The 26,695-nt window shown below is 40.0% G+C and overlaps 1 protein-coding gene across 3 annotated transcripts in view; it reads left to right on the top strand.

Moving 5' to 3' along the window:
- Positions 1 to 26,695, top strand: part of MID1 (midline 1) — a 170,980-nt gene that overhangs the window by 6,469 nt on the left and 137,816 nt on the right. For 2 of the 3 annotated variants that reach the window (XM_088451674.1, XM_088451677.1), the window contains exon 1: positions 6,688 to 6,972. The exons of the other annotated variant lie outside the window; for it this stretch is intronic. The gene's annotated coding sequence lies outside the window, so the exon portion shown is untranslated. Of the gene's footprint in view, positions 1 to 6,687; positions 6,973 to 26,695 lie in introns of those variants that run through there. 3 annotated transcript variants of the gene reach the window in all.

Raw genomic sequence — 26,695 nt, 5'->3', positions numbered from 1 at the left:
TAGCCCCCCCAGTAGCAGGCCCCTCTGTAGTATGGCCCCCCCAGTAGTATAGCCCCCCCCCAGTAGCAGACCCCCCCAGTAGTGCAGACCCCCCCCCCCAGTAGCGCCCCCGGACCTTTGACAAGTAAAAAAATAAAAAAAATAAAACTTACCTGTATCCCCGCTCCCGCGCCGTCCGCTCTGTCACACGCTGAGGAGGGAGCCGGAAGATGGAGCTCATGTGTGAGCTCCAGCCGGCTCCCTCCGTGCAGCAGCCAATGAGAGTCTGTGTGACTCTCATTGGCTGCTGTAACAAACACACAGCTGCCGCTGGCGGCTGTGTGTCTGTGTCTGTGTAGGGCAGAGCGCTATCACTGCGCTCTGCCCTACACGCGAGGAGACCTGATGTCGGATTCTCTAGTGAGAATCCGACATCAGGCGGCCGCCGTTCGGCCCCGAACGGGGATCCGAGTCAGGCGGTGAACACCCGAACAGGGTTCGGGTGGACTCGGATCCCCAATGTTCGGAGCGGTTCGGATTCCACAGAATCCGAACCGCTCATCTCTAGTTTATATTTGATTCAAACGAACAAATGCTTTTCTGTACAGTCCCATCAATAATCAACTGAACCACATACATTATGATGACATATTTAGAAATATTTTTAAGAAACAAGTGATTGTTTTACATACACAAAACAAACTCAAATCAGGCGCTGATACTAAATCACTGTATAAATATGATATCACTGAGAGATTTTTTATGTCTCACAGCTGCAGAAACTATTATGTGTTTGTGACTACACACAAATCTGTATCCAAAAAGTCACAGTACATCAATACTACATATTAATTTTTGCGCTAATCATTAAAGAGGTCTGACATGAATTAAATACTCGAATACTCTAAAATACTTATATAAAGTTATTTATTGCGCAATGTAACAGTAAAAGGTTGCAACCGGTTGCTATTATATCAGTGTATATTCCTATAAAACAAAATCACAATAAAATGGCATAAAAAACCATTAAGACAAAAAGAAAATATAACGTCTATTATGTTTATACTCCAGGGCTCTATAGATCCACAGACGGGGTGTCCCTAACCGGTTCCGTTCCGTTTTGTGGGGTCCCGCAGCCAGCGGCCGCAGTTTAGAGGGAGAGGCCAGGAAATCTATGTCATCCGACAAGAGATCCTGGCTTCTTCCCTCCCCCACAACGGCGGCGACACGCATCCGTTTCGGGAAACGGAGTGCATCGCCGCCCTCTCCCCGCCCACAAACGACAGCAGACTGTCAAACACTGACAGTCTGCTGCCACTCTGCGAGCTGTTTAGCAGGACCCATTCTGCAAACATCGGGAATCTGCGTTCAGCATTGCCCTAGCGTGTACTGCTGAATCAGGCCCACAGTACGCAGTGTTTTAGAACTCTCACTTTGCAAAAACATTAACTAGTGTATTGTACACTTATAATAATACACAACAAGAAAATTGGACAATACGACGGTGCAAAATTGTGTGTCTGGAACAATGCTGTGGTGTAAAATATGGGAAAAGGGTTACATAAAATAAGGTATTTTGGCCCAAAGAAATGGATTAGGGAATCATAGGGTCAATACAAAGAGCTGTCAAAATTTAGTCTATTTTACATATATTAGATTAAAAAATAGGTAACATATCTAGGCAGATAAACATTTATAACAATTTGCATCATCAAGTAGCAGGAGCAATGCGTATCATAGATTTACCCCCAAATGAGCCCGCCCACACAACGTGCAATAAGGCGAGTGTGGCTTAATGACACAATGTGTGGCATTACACAAATAATTGCCTGCTCCCATCGGTATCTGTGAGTACTTTCCCTTATTTGTGAGTCTCACGAACATTCTAGGAATGTAAGCAGCTATTATGGAAATGATCACTCCTAGTCGCTGTGTTCTTTATACATAATAATATTTTACACATTTTAGTTTTTATTTAGATTGAATGCAGCGGTACTGTTTTGTGCCAACCTGCTGCAGAACATCTTCAGCTCTCAGTGATCTGATTTATTAAGTCATAAAAGTCTGAATGAAGGAAAGTGCTGGCTGAAATTTTTTTATTTAGTTACCCGTGTCTCTGATGTTTTGCAGCAAAGTGGAAATGTTAAGTCGCACATATTTTCCAACTGCCTCAGTTGCTTTTTATTGTGTTTGTTTTACTCTATCCTTCTTTTATTAAGGGTACATAAAAATTATTTATGACAAGATAGCTAATTCTTCCCCTACATATAGGACAGTCTGCTGTGCATAGCATGCCCCGAAAATCCAAACACCCTTTCCTTTCTACTGTTATTATCTAGACACAGGTTAATGGTCTTGTTAAGATGGCAATTGGGCTTTTACGGTCATATAGTATAGAGCAAAACAAAGGCACTTTCTCAAGGTAATTAAGAAAGACAACTAATTGAAAACACTATTAAACAGTCTGGGTCTGAGCGCTCGCAAGCGGGTCGATGTTGGCCAAGTGCACATGCGCGAGACCCGAATAACGACGGCCAAGCCGTCGCTATGGGTCTCGCACCAAAGGGGGCGTGCTGTCAATGGTGATTGACAGCACGCCCCCTTTGGTGGGCGTGCCTGGGGCGTGGCTGCCCAGATGGAGGCGTTCCCATGGGAACGCCTACCGTAGATATATTAAGGCATACTTGTCTACTCTTCTGGAATGTCCAGGAGACTCCTGGATTTTCGGGAGCTCTTCTGGGATTGCGGACCAAATGACAACCCACCCACATCCTGTACTCTTCTACAAAGATGGGGGGCTGTGATGACACAATTTGCTGTCAATCTGCAAAATGCCACAAATCATCACAAAGCCCTGCTACCCGCAGTTGCCCCTGGGGTCTCCCCCTCCAATGATTTCAGGGAGGGTAGTCCCACAGAGTAGACAATTATTTAAAAGGCAATATACAGGTAATCAGACAGATAGTGTTCTTATCTGTACCAGTGATGCACTGCATTCAATATTTATTTATTACCAGTTATTTATTTAGCGCACACATATTCTGCGGCTCTTTATAGAGGATATTTAACCATTCACATCAGTCCCAGCACCAGTGGAGCTTCCAATCTATGTGCCCTACCACATATACATACACATTAAAGTTCATTTTGTCAGAAGCCAATTAACCTACCCAGGGCCGGCTCGAGGCATGTTCGACCAGTGCGACTGAACAGGGGCGCCACACCATAGAGGTCGCACCCCTCCCAGCCATTCTCAATTTCGGTGGCACAGTCCCGTTTTTCGGGCACTGCCCCGCTGTTCCACCCGCGGGACGAAGTGTCCCGTGGGCGGTCGGGAGGTTGGGCGGTGCCGGCCCTGGAGAAGAGGAATGGATGCCACGCACATGCATGCGGAATACTTTCAGTGCAGGAAGAGAGTTGGGGGCAGCCCAGCTACTGATGTAGTACTGGGCTCGTCCCCAGCCTGACATTAACGGGAGGCGTGCCATACAGGCACGCCCCCAAGTAATGTCATTTAGGGATGTGGTCTATGGTAATTAGGACACGCCTCCATTTTTGGGTTCAGATAACGGGCGCATGAGTCCCATCCTGCACAGAGTGCAGCTCCCCCTGAAGCCAGCCCTGAACCTATCAGTATATTTCTAGGTTGTGGGAGGAAACTAGAGCACCTGGAGGAAAGTCACACAAGCATGGGGATAATACACAAGCTCCACACAGTTAGGTCTGTGGTGGGAATTGAACCCGAGACCTCAATGCTGTGAGGCAGTAATGCTGACCTTTACACCAACCGTGTTGGTAGGCAGATAAAAAAGTGGCAATACATTCATATGGAAATATGCATCTACTTTCTTAATGCTACAGTCAAGCTCTTCATGGAGCAAAAAAAGCAACATTCCGTTTGACAAGTGTTTTTTTTTTAGTTGAGTGTTTTTTATTAATTTTCAAAAACAAACAACATAATACACCTATTATAAAAGATAATACAATCAAAACAAAAACTCAAACATCAGGGTAATACAATGATGTGGTCTGACAGGTGTTTAATAAAAGCACCATTGATATAACGTTTTCTCCTTTAGAATGTATTATCACTATCACATGTGGAGAACACAGCACAGATTGGAGCCATAAAACTGATCGATATGAACGATAACGATATCGTTCATATCGTTATAGTTCATATCGTTCATTTTTATGTACTTACCAACCTGTCAACGACCAACGATGCGCATTCCTGCATCGACGATAAAGATATCTTTCATAGTCCATGCATGCAGGCCAACTCGGACAATATCGTCAACTTTGCCTGTTCAGAGATGTGGCAGGATGACTTCACTGTAAAATATCTTTGAAAGATTTTTGAAAGATATCTTTCAAGTTGTTGTTGGTACAGATCGTACCGTGTGTATGCACCACATAGGCCCGTATTCAATTAGCCACGAAAAGCCGGCCAAGTTTCGCCTCCTGGACTTTCCGCCTAATTCGCATGTTTTAGGCAAATAATGTTGTTGAGCGTGCGACCGCTTTTTGCCGAATCTCAATTCCAAAGGACGCGAAAACAGGACTCAGTGAAACTCAAACAGGCGAAAAGTCCTGTCAGATTTGGGAAATTCAGCCTGACACCCCCCAAAAGATGCACTGACATTGGGGATCACTATAGATACCACCGAATAGCCCTGCTGAAAGTATTTGGGGTACTTAAATGATCTCAATAGCTGCTATTTAGCGTCTTTGCATAAGTGGTGAAGAATTGCATTATTTTTTGGTGAAAATAGGTTGTCCAAGCAAATTTGGGGTACATGAAAATTGGTGCTAGCATATTTTAAAGTTGCTAAAGTGGAGTTTTATAAAAGGTAAAAAATATACCTGCCGCAAACATAAATAAAAAAAAACATCTGGGGCATACTCCCCCCCCCCCCCCCCCCGGAGTCTAGTTTGCTAGTTTTTATCTTTGTCCCCAACTTTGTTTTTTTTTTTGCCCCCAAAACGAAAGTACTACTTTGGGGTGTTCTCAAGTATTTTAAAACAATATTTTGACGCAGTTTACCTTTGGTTAAAACGGATTATCGCGGCTGATTGAATACGGCCCTTGGAGAGAGTGGCTGGATCTTAGTTCATCATAGTGGTAAAATTAGATTCGGTTTTCAATGTATGGGCTGATTGGACAGATTTTATTGTGGTAAGATGACATCTGTACACACTTCACAACGTGGTGTCTGTTTAGCAGCATGGCATGTTCAGCACGGCAGATGGGACAATGCAATGAATGACCGGCGGGCACCCGCGATCGGTTGTACACACTATGCAATCCGCACAATATATAAATCCAATCCACTTCAGAACGATATATTGTGCAATGGATCGACATTGTTACATAGTTTGTACCCAGCTTCAGTTTGTGCTCACTGTTCGTCCTCATTTTGCTAATCCTGATCAATATCTGATTGATCCCAATCAGATAGTCTATACAAAACACATTAATATTCATCTTTTAGTGGTCGGGCCATGTACTATAATTCATTCTGGGGTCACCTTGAAATTCTTGGTTCTTATACAGTACACGAACATCTTGATGGTCTACATTTTATTTAGATAACTAGTCTAGATAATGCTGGCATTATATATAGTATGACATTATCCAAAAAGTATATAGACAAAGGGGGCATCCAATTAGCTGCGAACGGCAAAAAACAGGGATTTGTCGCCGATTATCCGCTTTTTTTGCCGATGTGTTTTTTCTATTTCAGCTGAAAACACATAGGATTCGTGATAAATTCACCCTATGGGGCTGCGAACAAAAATCTGCGAGTCGGGAGGTATCGTAAGTGCTGTATACAGCCACACTTACACCGCGAGGAAAGTCGCAGCTAATTGGATTGACCCCCATGTATATTCTCGAAACAAAAATTAATCAAATAGCTAATACAGCAAGTCATTTATAAGTCACCTTATCATAGCTATGGCTTATGATTAAAGAGGTGTGTGTTTCAGCTAAAATCTTAGTTTGTGTTCCTTTAAATATCAGTTTTACACAAATGTCCAAGTATCTGTGCTGGGGATTGTAGTGTTCACCTTGACAGGACTACTTAGGATATGGTAACACATACCTGATCGTCAGACCTGGAAACTATTTTTAAATGACATATTACTAAAACCAAAGAACAATTCTATACATTCAACCGAATATACAGGAAGCTCTTCTACAAACATGAATTCAGCTCTATACAGTCACTGGGTACTAGAACAAACAATGCAATCACTGACCTTAAACAAAACCAGCTCTTGTGATAAAGTGGGTAGTGAGATAACCCCCAACCCCCCTCCATCTGGTAAAATAAGGTGATCAATGAAGATAAGCAACAAAAAAAAAACCCTAATTCTTAGTAACTAGAATTAACTCTTATCCATCCCCAGCATTTGCGTAATTGAATTATACATGGTGCATCCAGCTGCCACTCTATAAAGAAATGCATTACACTCATAACCTGGCAGCAATAAAGATAAATATATTGTATTGTGATTAACCCTCAATGTACTGGATTATATGTAGAATGAGAGACGTGAGTAGCCACTTGCAGCAGCCAGTAGGTTAATCCCTGCAAAGAATTGCCTTAGGACACCCGAAGCCACGCCCCCTGGTCCGGATTGGACGAGCCTCCCGGTAGCCTCGGCCAGCACAGTAACTGCACAGCCAGGACAGTGAATGAAGTGGAGGCGGACACAGCAGCTGCCTCTCCCCGCTCCTCACTTCCTATAGGCTGAGAGGGGACAAGGTCTCTGCTGAAGTTCATATTGTCCCAGCAAGAAAGTCCCATGCTGGGGGAAGATCTCTCACCCACAGGGGATGGAGTGATGGCACCTTTCTCCTGCTGAGCCCCAGCACACTGCTATTATAGTGAGGAGGAGGGCACCGCTGTAGCGTTATACTGAGGAGGACACTGCTGCATCGCATAGCTGTGTATGGATTATGGGATCACGCTAACCATGACTCAGGTAGGGCAGTACATGCGCTCCACGCGATGGGTGATCTGTGGTGGGAGAATAATTTGCCATGTATACTGATCATTGGCTCGCTTTGTTTGCATTTAAATGAGACCCCTCTGAGGGCATAGCGATCCATTGTCTCCTGTTTTTTTTTTCTTCGCTTCATTGAGATTATGTAAATGAATCTTTGTTGGAAAAGTGCAGAATTTGCACAGTTTCTTCTTTTAAACCTTTCAGTCTGGGAAATGTTACAGCATGGTATAAATGATAATGTCATAATAATATATCAGACTCACTGATGCCAGCGAGGAGAGTCTTACAGAAATATGTGTAGTGCAGAGGGACATCTCCAACAACCTGACACTCATTAATTGATCTTGCCTTATCCTCATTCTCATTATCCCCCTCATACAACTATGGTGTAAGGTCGGTATCTGTAACAACTGCCACTATATGTATGTTTAGCAAGAAGCCATGTATGTGATGTATCTGCTGCCTCCTGTGATCAGCGATTGCTGGCAGAGTACACCCTGGTGACAAAGCTGTTTATTGGAAAGGGGAATGTGAGCAGTGCATCCATATGCAGAAAGTATATTAGATAATTAGTGGCTGGGCACTTACTCTGTAGGAAGCCTGGCAGAGCTTACTGTTGTGTGCTGTGTGCCTGCTTTGATCGCTTAGGTGGTAAATAGACATGCAGGGTAACTATGGGAACCTCTGCTGTAGGTTTGTGGGAACAGAAGGGATGCAAGGCAGTGGACAATGGACAGTTTGTTAACCTATTTGACTTTATGGATCAGTATTTAGCATTAAGCAAGCAGGAGATTTATGTAACCCGAGTTGGCACTGGAGGAGCTTGCTGTCTGCATCAGTCATTTAACAGCTTTTACTAAGTTGTGCGGAACATTATGAGGACATGTTGTACCATTTGTTCTTTTGTCAGCAAAGTTGTTTCTGACAATTGTGCTTTTTAGCAAGTATGTGCTGTGGTATTATAACCACAGACTGTCTGTTGTATTCAGGCAGATATAAATATGTAACTTTATATTATGCACACAGAACCTCATGGCATAAAGGTGTGTGTGTGACATGTGACCCTTAACAGCAAGTTCCTTCCACCATCTACATGGCAAGGATGCAGTGACATCACATCAGTCACCACAGCATCTTCGTGACCCTTGACATTATTACATAAGTACATAAATCAATTAGAGTATGGCTGGAGATTGAACAAGAGATGTGTAATTTATGATGTGTGTATATATATATATCTAATATATATATATATATATATATATATATACAGGGCCGTAGCTAGGGTAGTGCGGCCGGTGCCATCGCACAGGGCACCACAGGTCAGGGGGCGCTGTTTGCACCTGTCAAATTTCTGTTTATTATCATTCTTGCTTGTAGCTTCCTCTTATTTCATCCCCAGCATCTCTTGGCCTCTCCTATCTCTTCCCTGGCCCTTCAACATGAAGCCATGGCCCTTTTTGGTGTGCATTATGTCCCTTTGAAAAATGAGGGGGGCGCCAATGCTCTTTCTGGCACAGGGCACCAAAAAGTCGACAGCAGTGATGGCGGCACTCTTAGCTGCTTGTAGACAGACCAACAGTCTCCTTTATGTTATCAACGTTTAATATATTTAATTCATTTCATTAGGATCATTCTTCATCATCCTGATGAAATTAATTAAATTCATGAAACGTTGATAACATAAAGGAGACTGTTTGTCTACAAGCCGCTAAGAGTGCCGCCATCACTGCTGTCGTTATACATTTCCCGGGTCCGGTCAGGACAAGGGAAGGCACCGACGCCAACTATTACACGGAGACTGCGAGTGCCAGCATTTTCGCTATGCTATATATATATATATATATATATGTATTTATTTTACACACATGCCCTTAAATAATGTCAGCAAGTCTCCTGGGAGAGTAGATGTGTTGGTGGTAAAAGCTGTTCCCTTTGAAGTGAAATTAGTTGGTCCTTGTTTAAGGTGACCTTTGGTGAAGCTTTTTTCTTATCTGCAGTCACCAGGCCCCAAGACACAAAATGATAGTGTTGTTTGGTCTAGTGCACAAGCTGTCAGTATGTACTATGAGATGCATGCCATCCAACACTAATGCAGATTGATTGCAATTACCAGCCTGCAGAGGTCAGACTTGAAGTTTGTAATACACACATATTGTTAATAATAATATTGTAGTGTTTACCTGTCTGTATGACATAATGGGTTGTCACTTTCTATAAAAGCAGTTTAGGAGTATCATGAAAGTCATATGAATTTATGTCTGAAATTCCAGTTACCTTTCTCTCAGTGTAGATGTAATTCTTGTATGATATGTGTGTTATTCACAGTTACATAGCCAGAGGAGTTTATTCATGTATATGTTCATGACTCGCAGGTTTTATTATCAATGTACTTATTTTTCTTTCTGCAAACACACAAATGAGCCCCTTCGTACAATGATTCTATATATTTTAAAATGCATTGCTGATGATGGTGTTGGGGTTGTTTCATTAATTCCTATTTGATTAAATTGCACATTGCTACTTGAAATATTATTTAATATTCCATCTTATATTCTGCTGCTTTTATCATGTTACAAGGACCTTTGTACAATTTTGTAGAGACATGACTTAACAATTTGTTTGTTTTAGTATTTAGTTAGCAGCTATTGAAATATCATTATAATTTATTTCTATAGCTAAATAAAGCACCGTACAGAGAGTGATTGGCATAAAACAGTCCCTGTCCCATTGGAGCTTACAGTCTAACAGGGAGATGTATCAAGCTTTGGAGAGAAATAATATACCAACCAATCAGCTTCTGCCATTTTACAGGCTGTGCTAGAAAAAGGATAGAAGCTGAGTAGTGGTTGGTACTTAGGGCTTGATTTAGAGGTGGACACAATGCCGATGTTTGTGTTGTTGAGCTATTATTTTTGTACTGTGAATGCGTATGGGTCGTACTGCACATGTGCCAAGTTTTATTACCATGGCCGTCGCAATGAGGACATGGACGCAGAGTGATCGACAGTCAGGGAGAATTTGTGGGAGGTAATGGGGGTGTTGCGCCTTAGACACAGATGTGTTTCGGCCATTTCGGGGATATATTTATGCCTTTGACTGAATTCATACACAGTGGTTAAGGCTCTGGCGTCTTCCGACTGACATTCTGAGCGACCATACGGTTGGTCAGAACATTGATGCTGTATACAGTTGTGCGTTTGATGACAGATTTGATACGCCACTAGTGGGCCTTTCAGTACAAATCACAGGGCTGTGACCTTTGCATATTATTGGTCCATCTCTCTACTTTATCTTGCTCCAAGGCTTCATACATCTCCCCATTAATTCTCTAACACACACATGTGCCCGAAGGAACATTGGGCCTGATTCATCTAATTGCAGATTCCCAATGGTCGGATATCTGCCCATGCACCAGATCCATTTGAGAATATCACTGTAATTATTTATATATTCCTTCTTTTTGTTGCCACGTGTGTAATTGCAATTTGTTCTATTATTATTTATTTATTGATATAGCGCACACATCTTCCACAGTGCTTTACAGAGAATATTTCAGTCAATCATATAGATCCCTGCCCAAGTGAGCTTACAATCTATATTACCTATTACATGGAGGTACATATACACTAGGGTTAATTTGCAGCCAATTAGCTTGCAAGTATGTATTTGGTGTGTGGGTGGAAATCAGAGGACCTGATGAAACCCACCAGATTCAATGAGAACATGACCTCAGTGCCATGTGTAAAAACCTTTAGATTACTTTAACTTTATTTTTTTTGTTGCAGATCTGTCATTTTCCCTCCTAGTATTGGAGCACTAAACATCTTCAATAAAGGCACCATATTATAGTTTAATAGATAGCTGTGCATATCCGTAAATAAAGTTCTGTGGAACTGGTTTCTTCTGCTAAAAGTACAGAAAGCAATTTTACATTTAGCCCTACTGTGTATACACTTATCGTTCTCCATACAGAAGGTAGAGGAGAATATTTGTGGTGGCGTTTCTAGTTACTGTATATAACAGACTAGTAAGGCTTCCAGCAATAAAGAGGATCGTTTTACTTGCTTGGGAATAAAATCCCACTTGAGTCCTCTAATATAAAATAATTTATTATGCTTTTTAGAACAAATAGCACTTTCATGTTGATACAAGGTGTCAGATTTTACACAATCATAAAGCTCTGTCTTTCCTGCCTTTGAACAATACACACCATCAACCTGTAACTAGCAGCTAAAGAATAGGTTCAGGCATATTAAAATATAAAGAAATGATTAGCCATCGTCGTGCGTTTTAAATGGTGCACTTCAGAGTAACAGTGCATCGTCAACCAAGGGATCGTTGAAAGGAATGTCTCAAAATGAACATCTGTTGAAGTACCCAGATTTAGTGAGGTATGCTATGGATGGTTTGATTTTAGCTATGTGGATTTAAAGTGGAACCAAGTATAAAACAAAAAAATGTTTCTTTTTGAATCACATGGAAGAGATATTTATTAATATATATTTATCTATAGTGCGGCGCACATATTTTGAATTTCTTTGTATTAAAATCATATACTTTATTAGATATTCATTAAAAAAAAAATTCTAATCCCAAAGGGGAGTATTATTCAGCGAAATATTGGTTTTAAAATAATAGAAAAATAGACAGTGTGTATAGAAATACAAATGTGCAATAAAATTTATTTTCCTCGCTGTGTGTCCTCTTTTATTAATCTTTATTATTATGTTAGATAATGTGTTTAATGTAAGGAGATAAATCAATTGGAACCTCTCAAAAATATATATAGATGATAGCTTAATATTATATAGTATATCGATAATATGTCACTGCATATATTGATATTATCAATACCATCTCATTCACTGGGTAATCAGATTTTAATATCCAGACCTAATGCACAACATTATTGGTCAATATTTTCATCAATAATTAGCATAAAAATGGTCTGGTTTTTATCAGTGATTGTATCAAATCCTAATCCCCTAATGGATTCTCACATGATATTGTATCAATATTGGAGGTATTTAAACTCCTTTTACTACTTTTAAGAGGTTGTTTTATCACCAAACCTCTATATATACATAATAGTAGTGTGGTTATAATCAGTATAAATGGAGTATATTGACAACAATGTTGCTATTTCAATCCACTGTTAACTGATATAACCCCAAACCACCAGTCTGCTGTACTCAGCGTGCAGGGTTATTACATTTTCAACACCCGCTTTTGCCTTGATAAAGCACATCACAGCGAAACGCGCGTCGGCACGTTCGCAGTGTGCTCCTCAGAAATCTGACAATTTAATTGTTTTATGTGTTTGTATGTAGACTGCATGTTATAAATGCGTATCGGAACAATATATCGCACATATCGGATTATGTGTACGCCAGATCCATCGTTCTTGTTACATCTCATCGTTGTATCGCTGGGCCGCACCATCATATGTGTTCCCAGCTTACATCATCGTGTGTTCCCAGCTTAAATTATGCTGTGATCAGGTGCTCATTGGTTCTCAGCTGTATCAATATTACATAACCAGTTTAGGGTAAAGGGGCCTATCCATTAGACGACTTTTTGAACAATCCGACCAAAACCAGGAGGTTTTGGTCGGATTGTTCAGAAAGTCGTCTAATGGATAGCCGGCAAGGACCAGCGATGCGCGTGCACGCTGGGTCCTCGCCGACCCAGACTATCTGTGGAACATGCTGGTCAACCTGACGACGATCGTCAGGTTCCACATGTTCACAGATAGGGAGGTCGGTCTTCTGCACTGAATGACGTTCAGTGAACGCCGTTCAGTGCGGGCACCGCACCCGGCGACCTGAAGGACTTAACGCTAGACGTTCAGTTTTTCAGGTCGCCGAATGGATAGGCCCCTTAACTTTAAAAAAAAGCTTTGTGAGTTTTCTTGTTTATATAGATATAGGAAATAAAATATGATAATTTTAAGTAGCAAACAATAATTTTGCCTTTTGAGGAGTGGATTGAAAGAATATGTACTTAAACCATTATTGAGCTTTTATTTTATATGCTGTTTTGATCTTTAAATGGAGATATGCTTATTGTTCTTATTCAGAGGCAGTTTACATACAGTGTGACTCTTAAAAAAGCATGTATTTTATTTTAAATGCAGCTTTCCTTATGTCTAAGCTCTGGTAATTCAAATAATCAAGAATGTCACTTTTATCGGGAGCAAGATTATTTTGGCTATATAGAAAACAAAACACAAAGCATCCTCCAATATATATCCTGTGTTAAATAATTTTAACTCATCTTTGCAAAAATAAAATTACCAGACGAAGCTGTGTCATTGAAAGTGAAAGCTTATTCCGGAGGAAGGGATAGTAAGATGTTTGACCTATATTTTTAAGCTTATTGAGAATGATGTCAGTGGGAGTCATGTGACAACTGTAGATGTTTTGGTTCCTTTGGCAGTGTTGACAGCTTTTTAAATGACCTGGTATTGTCACAGTATTAACATTATTTTAGCAGCAGTGATGATTGCTCAGTAAAAGTGACTGGTGAAAAACTGGATAAAGTGCAATGGTAAAACTAAAACTGACTGTCACTTGTGCTATATTTAAATGAAGGTGGATACACACCTGACAGATATATCTGCTGATGATGGTCGTTTATACACACTGAACGCCCATCATCTGCCTGTGCCCTCCCGCCCCCCTCCTCGTGGCTGCCGCTGTGTGTGTGTGTGTGTGTGTATGTGCGGTCTGCCGACATATCTGTCCATCGGATGTGCAGCACAGCCAATGTGATATGTCGGTGAGCAACGTTCACCGACATATCGTGGGTACACAATGGACGACATGCAGCAGATATATTGGCCAATCAATTGATCGGTAAATGTATCTGTCAGTGTGTACCCAGCTTTAGTCTGTTCCTTTTATTGGACTGAAAAATGTCCACATTGATCCGACATAAATTCATTTGTTGATTGGTAAACCTTATTGGTAAATCTCAATATATATATATATATATATATATATATATGCATATATATATATATAATATATATATACACACACACATAGAAAAACAATAGACTAAATGACTCTCTTTACTGACAACCTACTGTTTATAACGCTGTTTGTCTCTTAAGAAAACAAGTTTCCACCCAACCTTTTACTACAGCAACTATTTGGGGAAGTTAGCACCAACCTTTGTGTTTCAGAATCTAGCCTGGGGCTGAACACAGTGTGCATTTTGTTGTGTGTGGTATTTGTTTAGGTAATCACCCTTTTAATCAGTCACAAGACAATTGCCATCTCTCCAAGCTTTTTCCTTTTGGGCTTTTGCTTGTGTTCAGGAGGAATCTTGTTGTTGTAGGGAAGGGCATAATCAAGAAAGTTTGGTGCTAATTGCCTACATGTCTAATGCAATTAGAATATCATTAACATCAAGGTTACTTTCCCTGGCTTAGATAAACATCGACAAATTATTGTTAATTTTATTAATACTTTGGGTAATAGTGTGGATGCTAAACACATTTTTATATGCTAAAGTAGTAAACATGACTAAAACAAAATGTTTAAACACTTACAATCATATTTTTAACTACAGAACTGAATATGTTTTGGGGGCTACACAAGATTTATCAAAGCTTGAAGAGAGAAAAAGTGGAGAGATATAAAGTACCAACCAATCAGCTTCAAATTGTCATTTTACAGGCTGTGTTTGAAAAATTACAAAATCGGATTGGATGGTACTTTTATCTCTCTCCAAGCTTTGATACATCTTTCCCTATGATAATTCTAAGGACTCATTGCATCGGACTAGTCGGACGTAACAGTGTGGTGAATTGAATAGCTCCAGGAACTCCTTCCCGGCGCTATTAACAGTGCGCTGAATTGAATTTCCCCCTTTATTTCTATACTATCCTTTCCACCTTATCACCTGTTAGCTCTCCTCCATTGCTTTAACCTCTCTGTTGTAGAAATCTACCAAGCCTGCTTGTACGCTACCTACTGAATTCTCAGATCTATTAATTATCAACAGCTCTCCACCTCCCTGTCTCTCCACAATTGCTAATTTATCCTCTGATTTGGCAATGCTGCATCTTAACCAAACCCTAGAACCAGCCCATGATCTAGTGACTCCAGCTACACTTTACACTTTGCGTCTAGCACAATGTCAGTCATGGAACACTAAATAAACTCAATGCTTATATCTGGCCATCTGTCTTGGCCCATGTTACTGAATTCCTATTTGAAATTTAATCTTCGATGTTTTCTCGCCATCGCAAAGTCATTTATTCAAGAACCGTGCTAATAATATTTCCACCAGACAACAGGACCTACTGTACCTGCCTGACATATCTATTTCTGTTGCAATATGACAATAAAACGTACCCAACCATCTCGCTGCCTAGGTTTTTACTCTTTACTCAAAATTTTCATTTGTTCCACACATGCAATATATATCCAAATACATGTAAATGGCCAAATATTCTCTGTAATGTGCTGCGGAATATGCGTCTGCTATATAAATAACTGATAATAATTATACAGCTAAGCAGCATTTCCAGAATATGTCCCAGAAGATAATTCAAAAACATGAATTCATGCACTCATTATCTCCCACATTGATTTTTGCAATCTTTACTGGTCTTCCCCATACCTAGTTTTCAGTACTACAATGTATTTGGAATGCAGCAGCTAGACCAGTGTTTCCCAACCTCGGTCCTCAAGGCACACTAAGGGGAAAATTTACTAAAGGGCAGGTTTTTAGAAATGAAGATGTTGCCCATAGTAACCAATTAGAATCTAGCCATTGTCTTCTAGAAGGTGCTAGATAAATGTTAAGTGGAATCTAATTGGTTGCTATGGGCAACATCTCCACTTCTAACAACCCGCCTTTAGTAAATATACCCCTAACAGTCCAGGTTTTATTGATATCCATGCTTGAGCAAAGATGGTTATAGCAAAATAACTGAAGTACTAATTAATAAACCTGTGTTCACGTACGGCTATCCTTAAAACCTGGACTGTTAGTGTGCCTTGAGGATCGTGATTGGAAGCCCCTGGGATAGACTGGTTTTCCTCACTTTGTCAGTCACTATACTGGTTGTCTGAATTTCACCATTTTCAATATTAAACACATCTGCTAGCATAAATATACTATACCAACATATTTCTCCTTACTTGTCTCACAATATCTCCACACCCAACACCTCCTCTATACACTGTCTGTGTCTCTCATTCACACTCAGTACCAGCTCCTATTCCTGCTTACATGACGTTTTTTAAGCTGACTCCACTGAAATTCTCTCCCTTCTACAACAAGATTTTATTATAGTCGCCAAACTTTCACTACTTTTCCTGAAAAATCACCTCTACAGACAATGGGCCTGATTCAGAGCTGAACGCTAATCCGATGTTCACACAGTTGAGCGATTATCGGTGGTCTGCATGCGTCCTAGCCCCATTGATGCAAATGAATTTCGATCGCGCATGCTGTGAAGATTCACTCGCAATTGATTGACAGGAAGAGATCGTATGCAGTGTGCCTATGTTCCCTGTGCAACTGCGGGTGTATCTGCATGTGAAATACTACTTTACGGTGTCAGCGGCTGTAACACTGTAACTAAACTTAAATGCTATGCTCAGACAACCTCAGACTAACCTTATTGTGTGACTAGGGGCCTCATTTATCAATGATTTTTATCACTCAAAAGAAGTGTGATAAATGGTGCTCCAGCCAATCAGCTCCCAACTGTCATTTTTCAAACAGTTGACAGTTGGGAGCTGATTGGCTGGAGTACCATTTATCATACGCAGTGAGTTTTATCACTCGTTTTGAGTGATAAAACTCATTGATAAATGACGCCCAAGAACACTAAGGGGCCTCATCAAACTCCCTTAAACTGGCCATACACGGCACAATATACGTATCTGTATGGGCACGATATCGTACCTGATATCGTGCTGCGCGCCCCCACGGATCGGCAGTCGCCCTACATGGTGCATTGCACCGTGTATGGGCACCTTTAGATTGTAAATTTAAGAGCAGGACCCTCTTACCTATTTGTCTGTCTGTCAATACACAGACTTCATTTATAACTGTGTCTAGTCCTCAGGATATTTACTCTATGAAATTGTCTAAATAAATTGGTCATGCACTATTGATCTGATTTAGCCAATTCTGTAATCCTTCAGAATAATCTGTAAAAGATCTCTCAGGTTCTGTGTGAAGCAATTTTTCATGCATGGGGCAGGCAGTATGACTGCTTGTGTGTTGCCAGCATAACCCTTAAGGTAGTAAAATAATGTATTTTCCCATGTACTTTCTTATTACTTTATAAAACATAAAAATATTCAGTTTCATTATTTGTGTTCTACTCTAACTTGAAAGGTTTATTTCTGAATGTGCAGTATAAGTGCGACTACATACAGTATTTGCATTTATATGCACGGGAAAGCTACAATTTTGAGAATTGCCTGTAAATTGCAGCAAATAGTAGAAGTCAATTCAAAACTCAGAGCATATACATTTTCATGAAGAATTTGTAATATTATATATGCTCCAGAATGATAAAAGAGGTATTGAAAATGGTTGGAAGATATTTTTTTTTTTTTTATAAATTATACATCATATTTATTTAAATGTATAAACTGATTTTTAGTGATTTTATTAATAATAATAATAATAATAAAATATAATTTCCCTCTTTTACAGTTTAAGGGCGGATTCAATTATCCTCACTAATTACCGTGGGCTTGTAGCAGTACCTGGGGATATTCAATTGCAGTCTTCGGTAGCCCGCAGGCTGTACTTAACAAATATTTGTGTTTGCACCCTCCTGAGGCTCAAATAGAAATCTGCAGTAAGTAGGGCTTTCTGACCTTACCGCGTCTGGTGCGAACATGTTATCCCATACCTACAGGCACTTATCCCATAATCTATGGGTTAATCCGCGCTAGCCACAGAATTACCGCACAAGGAAAAGGGCTTGCTTGTTATTGAATAGCTCCAATAGTTGTTAAAGTCTGAGGTTACAAGTATCGCTGCTAATCTAATCTGGCCCTAAGACTTGGTTATGAGAATACAGTGTAGTTGCCTTTGGACTGCTCTTAGTTATATGTGGTTGCCATTGCCTAGAAAATCATACCTATAATATAAAGAATGGAGTTATTTCCTGCCTGTAGAAGACTACACCATCACAAGTACACTGAAATTTGACAGCTTTTGGGGCAGCTGTAAATTCTAGTGATGCCTTTGAATTTGATATGATTCTTTCATTTTTTTCCTGTTCATTTTAAGAACATCTGGTTGCCATAAACAACTAGCGTGGATCATAGGCTGCAAAGATAGGGAGGGACGCAGGCATAGTTTAGACTCATACAACATAGATGTGGCAAGTAGAGTAGATTGGATAGTAGCCAAGGATTGGAGCACCACAACGAAAGTGTAGGTGACTTTTAATGAAGTATTGTCAGTTCACAGGACCTGCAGAACCGGTTTATGTAGTCTCACAAAGTGTGGCTGGAAAAATAGACATCCGTTGTAAAATATGACATCCAGAGCAAATGTTAGGTGACTGTAATGACTCTACTTGGGGTCTTATTTCAAAGCAAATGTGATTTGTGAGTCACACCAAGGGTGTTGAGCACTCCCCATAAGATTCCAGAAAGAGTCTAGTGTACATTTCCTCTCCTCCAATCTGAATCATAACTAACCCAGACAGGACAGATTTATATATATACAGTGTGATGCTGACAGTTTGATGTTTCAACAATTTCTAGCTCAAAGCATATTTCAGATGTTTCCCCTTTTTTTAGCACAACAGTTAGAAAGCACAGGTAAATTACTGTATAGTAAAAAGCCTCTTTTGTCATATATAATCCACAACACCAAAACCCTCACATACCAAGGAAGACCTCTAGTTGAAATGATCATTCTGAAGGTTTCCATGGATTTACAACTGCTATGTTGGAATCAGTCTGCGTGAAGCTGTTACAGGTGCCAATGTAACAAGTGATCTTTTTATACCTGACCCCTTCCTCTGGTTCTGTGTAAATGCTGGCTGTGAGCATATGGATGTGTTCTTAAAATAATATCCGCTGTTCATAGCGCATACGATATTGTGTAGCATGATCAAGTTCTACCAGCCATCTCTCCATGCCTTAGGGACGGCCTTGGGGAGATGAGGCTGATCTCTTGTTGCCCACAGCAAATAAAAAAATATTGAGGACTTGAAAGAAGGCATTTTAAAGATTTCTGCACTTCTAACGTGATAGTGTTTGCTGAGTTTTCATGCAGTGGATGCTTCCAACTCTGTAATATAAACAACTAAAATGTGTAAAGATTATACAAGCAACGCACCTTTTTTCACTGCAGCTAAAAAAGCAAATGGAAGGGCAGCACCAACTCTCCATTACGATCTGTGATATAAACGTTCTGGCTCCCCATTTGTAACATTTACAATGTATCAGTAACTAAGAAATAAAGGCAGACAACCGTGTTGGTGCATATAGGTTAATTTTTGTTTATTGATGAATTATTTTAAGTGGTATTAAAAGAATATGTGGTATAGCAAAGCACGACCAGGAACAGACAGATATGCACACCAGAACCCAAATGCTAGTGAGCAATTCTCCTTTAAAGTTTACGTGGTGGACCCATCGAGTAGTGGACCCTCCCAGGTGAGAGGTTTGGCCAATCACGAGTAGTATGGCAATATAAAATAACTTTATTAGGAGAGCACCCCCAACAATGTAAACACTCTACAACACCAAAACAGTTTTTCTTTACTGCCACCAAAGTAAAACAAGCAAGTAACCAATAAACCAAAAAAGGAGGTGGGTTGGAGAAATTCTGGGAAAAAAGGCTATGAAAAGCTAATGCAGTTATATTACTAATCAAAACCCACCTTTATAACACCTCCCCTAATAGCCATTGACTAATTCAATGTGTCATTCTCCAAACCAATGCTTTAAAGGGGCCTATCCACTAGGCGACCTGAAAGACTGAACGTCTGGCGTTCAGACCTTCAGGTCGCCGAGGTGAGGTGCAAAAATGCAAAAAATCTTTCACAAACATGAAAGACTTTGTGAACGATATATTTAAAGACCAAGGACCAAGGATTGTTGCTGAAGAGACAAGGGAGTGGAAATTTTTAATGAATGGAGTGAATATTCATTAAAAAAAGTTGTTTGTCGTTCGCCGTTGGTCGTTCACAGCATATCCACTAAAGTCGTTCAGCAATATGCAGAAATTGACCAGCTTGTTCGAACGGCAAAATACTTCTTTTGTCATTCACGGGAGTGCGCGGCGCAGGACGTTTGCAGCCTGTCCATTTAGATGGCTTTTTGAACGATCCAACCAAAACCTCCTGGTTTTGGTCGGATCGTTCAAAAATCGTGTAATGGATAGGCCCCTTAATACATAACACCAATACCTAAAATGGTTTCAATCGCCACAGCCTAAGAGTTTGAACACCATTCCATTATTCCTCTCGTTAATAAAAAGCTAACATATGTCGTCGCTCAACGATTGAATATTAATAAGAGAACATTTCTCTGTTCATCTGTGAAATATGGGGTTTCTTTAATGCATGCAGCCTTGCTGTTTATTCTACATTTAAGTTTCCTCACAAAATACTGTTGGCACAAAGTGTCAGTTTTGGCGGCAGAGTTGAGCTTTCTGTTTCTCATATAACACAGTACCCTAGAGCGACAGGGAATTGCCCTAAAAATTAAGTGCAGTGTTTGGAAGGTCACCAAGAAACATATAATTCACCAACAATACGCCCTGTTCATGGTAGTTTTTTTTTGTCTGTACTTTCTTTTCATACCTTACAAAAATCAATTTACATATTAATGGATCAGTTGAGCTGCTAGTGGGTTTTGGGTATTGTATATTCTTAAGAACTAGTATATCATTTTAAAATTGCAATTAGTTTCTCCCATCTCTCATATTTATGTGTCCCCCATTCTACTTGTCTATACTTTCCCTTAACCCCACACACGTGGGAACTCCTGGAATGTAGCATACATATTTTAAAAAGAACCCTCTGCTAATATTTTGCATTGGTTAGATAGATGGTCTGCCAGAGTGTTCCTGACATGTTACATACTGGTGAAGGATCTGTCTTTATACAAAAGGGAAATTGTATGCAGTGTGCTCTACATATGTTTGCCCTGAGCAGTGATGGTGATTTCAAAGCTACCGTACTTGTTTTACATTGTGAGTATTTAATTTAGTTTAAGAAAGAAAACATGCCTTCACACTCTCTAAGGGTATATTGTATTAAAGAGAGTGTGTGTGTGGCTTTTTAGGATATATATTAAGTGTAGTGTACTTTTTGAACTGTTGTAGGTAATTTGCATTATGTTGATCTTCTTGTGGTGAGAATTTTCAGAAATCGTCTCTTCAAACATTTTCTGCTGAAATACTGAATCACTCAACATTTAAATATTTCAAGAATCTGCAATGTGCATTAGGATTCTTATGAAAACAGGACTTTGGGGGTGAATAATACATTATAATTCCACATGCCATAAGAGTAGCACAAATTCACAGAACTTTTTCTGCGCTAACAAATGCTTGTCAGTGATTTCAACATTGTCTTTCAGTCTATACAAATATCACTTATGATTTCAAAGGTTGTTCATATCAAAAATACATGTTAGTCTTTCACATGTTATACTAGACATTGTAAATTATCCTAGTCCATCTCAATACTTGTTGTTCAGCTTGGTTTTTAAGGTAGGGGCCTCCTGTAAACCACAGATGTGAGAACATTTATTACCTTTTTTTTTATTTTGATGTTGTTTTTCAAATTATTTTAAAATAATAAAGCAAATTGTCGCCACAAAAGTCCAAATTATTCAGTGCAAGGAAATAGGGCTACAGTACACGTACATAAAACCAGGGCCGTAGCTAGGGTAGTGCGGCCAGTGCCATCACATAGGGCACCACTCGTCAGGGGGCGCTGTTTGGGGCTGTCAAATTTCTGTTTATTATCATTCTCACTTGTAGCTTCCTCTTATTTCATGCCCAGCATCTCCTGGCCTCCCCTATCTCTTCCCTGGTCCTTCCCCATGAGGCCATTCCCCTTTATTGCGTGCATTATGTCCCTTCAAAAAATGAGGGGGGCGCCAATGCTCTTTCTGGCACAGGGCACTAAAAAGTCTAGCTACGGCTCTGCATAAAACGCTGTTTAGCATTCGTCCATGGTGCCTTACTGAAACAGCCCTGGGTGTAATAACAGAGTAAAGGCACACATCCACTAGACGATATTAATGTGCGATTGCACGATTACGAAATCATAATCGTGCAATCGCTCATTAATCATGCACAAATCGTGCACTATAATGTCAGAAACGACCAGCGATGCGCGCTCCCGCTAGTCGTTTTTGACATCAATCATCGCCTGAACATGCTGGTCAATCTGCCGATAACGACAGATTGCCCATGTTCGGGTATGATGGAGGGTGCTTACACTGAACGACTAATCGATCAGTGTAGGCACTGCAGGGGATGGGGAACGACGGAATAATTAAGATGTTGTAACTGTACTGTCTTTCCCTAGTCGCCTAATGGATGTGCGACTTAAGTCATAGTAATTTTTATTGCATATTTTGATAAATAGCTTAAGACCTTCATACTACGCCTTTACCGACTTCTACTGACAGGAAGGCTAGTGTGCACTGTGCACTGACAAAACTTGTCTCAAAGCCTAACTTCCTGTAATTTTTTTAGATGTTTTAAGTAGCATTTTAAAAACAAATCAACTTGTAATTTAGGGTTAGTTGTCTTTACTGGGAAAGTAGTACTGTTTTCCTTGCACCTATAAACAGCTTGCATTCCTTTGTGACTTTTTTGTGGAGCTAGTGCATGGAGATACGGTGTGTTGTTAGTATTAATATAAAAGTTTTATTAATGTGTTTGGTTGTTTGTTTTTGTTTTTCTTCTTACACCATCTGCTCATCTATGTATAGGACCACAGAATCCCAAAAATGAAAAATTGTTCAATATTACCCTGTCATTTTACTTCAGATATGATAAAAAGTATCCTGCTTTAGTTCCTCCTACATCTTTATGGCTGTATCCTGAGAATATCAATTAATGTGATGGGAAATTACTGTCTCAGCCCCTGTGTATACATCAATCAATACAGTGTCTTCTAAACTGGGGTGTAGCATGGGTGGAGCAAGCAGAGGGGGCATATTGGTGTACTGGGGGAAAGCATGTTGATGTGCAGGAGACATGTTGTTTTAGAGGGGGGCATGTTGGTGTGCTGGAGAGGCATTTTGGTGTGCAGGGGGAGTATGTTGATATGCAGGGATGGCAAGTTGGTGTGCAGGGTGGATTGATAGTGAGAGGGAAATTACAGTGGGTAAGGTAAGAGAGTGATGGTGAGTGAGGTGTATATCTCTGGGTGAGGTATGCTGCCGGGAGTGGTGGTGAGTGAGGGGAATTACAGTGGGTAAAGAATGGGGTCTCAATAATTTCTTTCACAGCAGAACCACCCCATCCCCAAAATTGCCACCACATATGTGAGAGCAGTGCTTTCAGATAAGGTGACACTCTCCTTAGGAATTAGCTTGTGTGCTTAAATATAGCTGAGTCTCTACCAGAGATTATGAATAGGGAAGACTGAGTTATACTGTGGGTGTACATCCTAGAAAAATCAGAGTACCCTATAAAAAAAATTGCAAAGAAACAAAATCTGTGGGATTGCAACTTTAAGCACAAACTCCTCAGTTATTTCAGGAATATTAATGAGCTTAGCAATGCAGAGCCTTTGATATATAATGCCTAATAGTGCCCACACTTGCTGTTTAAAGTACCATGTGTCAAACCCCTTTCTGAAAGATTAAAGCATCCAGGTCTTTACTATGCTGCAGCATTTGGCTAACAGCTTGATCGCCAAAGTGTATTTTCTAACCAGCTTCACTGAATCTTTAATTACTCTACAACTTTTTTTAGGGAAAAAGTCATATTGAATTGTGATGAAGTACAGGATAATATTAGTTTAAGTTGTAGGGAAACATTCAACATAGTGTGCCTTGGTGAAACAAATTAATGTGTTTATGTTTTTAGCAGCTGTCGTCAAGCAAGCATTATGTCTGTATTACTGTGTATTTATTTTGCCTTTCTGACTTTTTCGTCTTCCTCACTCCCACATATATAGACTCACATTTCCTTATAAAAGTCGAACACCGGTATCCTATTATAGTTCTCTAGCTCTCCACTGTGTGACTATTAAATTACTGGATGTGGATAAGAACTCCTTTATGTGAATCCAGTAAATGCATTGTATACTGTAACCAAGCAGAGGTCCTGTGTTTATGTTTGTTTTCATTTTGTATATATATTGATTGAGTGACTTTCTATCATAACATAATACTCATTATGATGAATGCATAGCCACATAGGCATATATTGTTCACAGCAGAGGTTGAATTCCATATATGTATACTTTTCCTTTGAGAGAGACTTTTGGAGGTAACATAAGTCAAAAATGAGAGAAGGGCAACATTTCCAAAATAATTTTCTGTATATTCAACCAATTCTGTATTCGTTTGAGAATGTTTGCATGTTTTGCCAGCAGAACTCCCCAATCTTATCACACAGCAGAGTAATTTAACCGTCATTGTCCCAGAAATTCAGCAAATGTACAGAGATAGTATAGACCGGTGAAGCATAAGGGGAACCTGAAGATTGTATTGTAGAAACTTTACACCTCTCAGAAATTGTTTGTTCCTCCATAACCCGATCTGTGCAAAATTATGCAGCAGATTCAAAAATTATTACTTAAAAACAAGTTGCCTTATGAAAGAGCTACTTCAGTGGTTCAGTTGGCAGATATTGCAACCAGTTTTTAAGATGTCCATTCCTTTGTAGGTCCTGGTGCAATAAGGATCCTCCACACAGGGCAACGGTGGTACTCCTAATGTGAAGTTGCACATGCTAATTCAAAAATGTATGTCAAATAAACAACATCTGTCTCTATTGGCCAGAAATCATAGCGAGGATGGAAAAATAATAAGCAGTTATGGCAAACAAACCATGGGACCACTTAATTAGAAAGCCAGATTCTTGGCAGCATGCAAAGTATCAGTTGTTTATAAGCTGTGAAATGTGTTTCCTCAAAAGAATTTAAAATGCCGAAATGCTGACAGAATCTGTCTCCTGTAGCAAGTCTGCAACCTCCCACTTAATCGGTTTCACTGAGTGAACCACAACTCTTTTCTGCACCTTTTGGTCTTGATTGACATGCCATTTCTTTTATTGAGAAGTCATTTTATACATTTTTTTAAAGTGTAGGTAGTAAAATAATTTAAAGCCACTTTACCACCTAGGTGCTAAATTGCTTCCCAGAGGTTGCACCATGCTATTGTTTTCCCCGAAGCACTATGGTTCATTTTACCTGTGCAGGACTGCGAGAGACTGCGGTGAGGGGTGTGGGCAGGAGGACCAATAGGAAGCTGCGGACACACACGTGACATCTTCTGATTGGAAGTTCGGCCATTTCTACACATGTAATGGCTGTGTGTAGCAGCCTATGGGGCTTTGGGGAGGAAAAGAGCAGGTAAAATGTAAACATTTAGGGGGGGTGAATCAAACCTCAGAGAGAGATAAAGTGGAGAAGTTGTCCATAGCAACCAATAAGCTTATAACTGACTTTTATCTAGCACAGTCTATAAAATAACTGAAGCTTATTGGTTGCTATGGGCAACTTCTCCACTGTATCTCTCTCTAAAGTTTGATACATCTCCCCCCCCCCCTGGTGGTAATGTACCATTTATTGTTTTAGCTGCAGTGTGTGATTGCCCTCCTAAAACAACTTGCTACACAGCACATTTGTTTTAGGGATGTGCAGGCTCGGATAGGTTCGAGTTTGCACGTTGAGTTCGGATTTTTCCCTCCAGAAAAACGGAACTCAGAAAGAGGCTAAACGTCATCTTACATGGACGAACATCATCATTCCTGGACAAAAGTCCAGGAATGATGATGTTTGTCCATGCAAGATCACGTTTAGCCTCTTTCTGAGTTCCGTTTTTTTGGAGGGAAAAATCCGAACTCAACGTGCAAACTCGAACCTATCCGAGCCTGCACATCCCTAATTTGTTTATGTACTCTGTAAGGCGCTGCGGAACCCTTGTGGCGCCATATAAATAAAGGATAATAATAATAATATGAATTTACAGTACTCCCTCAGTAATCATTATACTGACAAACTAATATACAGGTAAAGTGTGTCATTCTATTGAGAGTGGCATCTCTAATGGAAGCCATATATTTTAATATTTTCTTGTGCAGCAAATTTACCTTTTGGTAAGCTTGAGTCGGAACCATCACCTGTATTACTCTAGTAAAAGACATGACCAATCAGATGTGTGCCAAGTTTACTTCAAGCCTTGCTGTGGGTTAACATGTCATCCGATTGCAAATCGCAGTCTCAGATGCTAATGGCTGTGTTCCAAGCGGACTTTCAAGCCTTGCTGTGGGTTAACATCTCATCCCACTGCAAATCGCAATCTCAGATGCTAATGGCTGTGTTTTTTACATTTTCATTTTATTTCCTTCCTGCATATTTTTCCTGTGAACACACCTAACATCCAGCCTTGGGATCTCTGCCCCTTGTATAATGTTACCTGTGGCATAGCCACAGATTTCCCATGAAGAGTTTTTTTGTTTTGTCTGAATGCCATTTGTCTGCCTATCGACT

Source organism: Taudactylus pleione, unplaced genomic scaffold, assembly GCF_031769625.1.
Source record: "Taudactylus pleione unplaced genomic scaffold, aTauple2 ptg000026l, whole genome shotgun sequence".
Lineage (NCBI taxonomy): Eukaryota > Metazoa > Chordata > Amphibia > Anura > Myobatrachidae > Taudactylus > Taudactylus pleione.
Note: the sequence above shows the minus strand (reverse complement) of the source record. Positions and strands in the feature narration are given on the sequence as shown.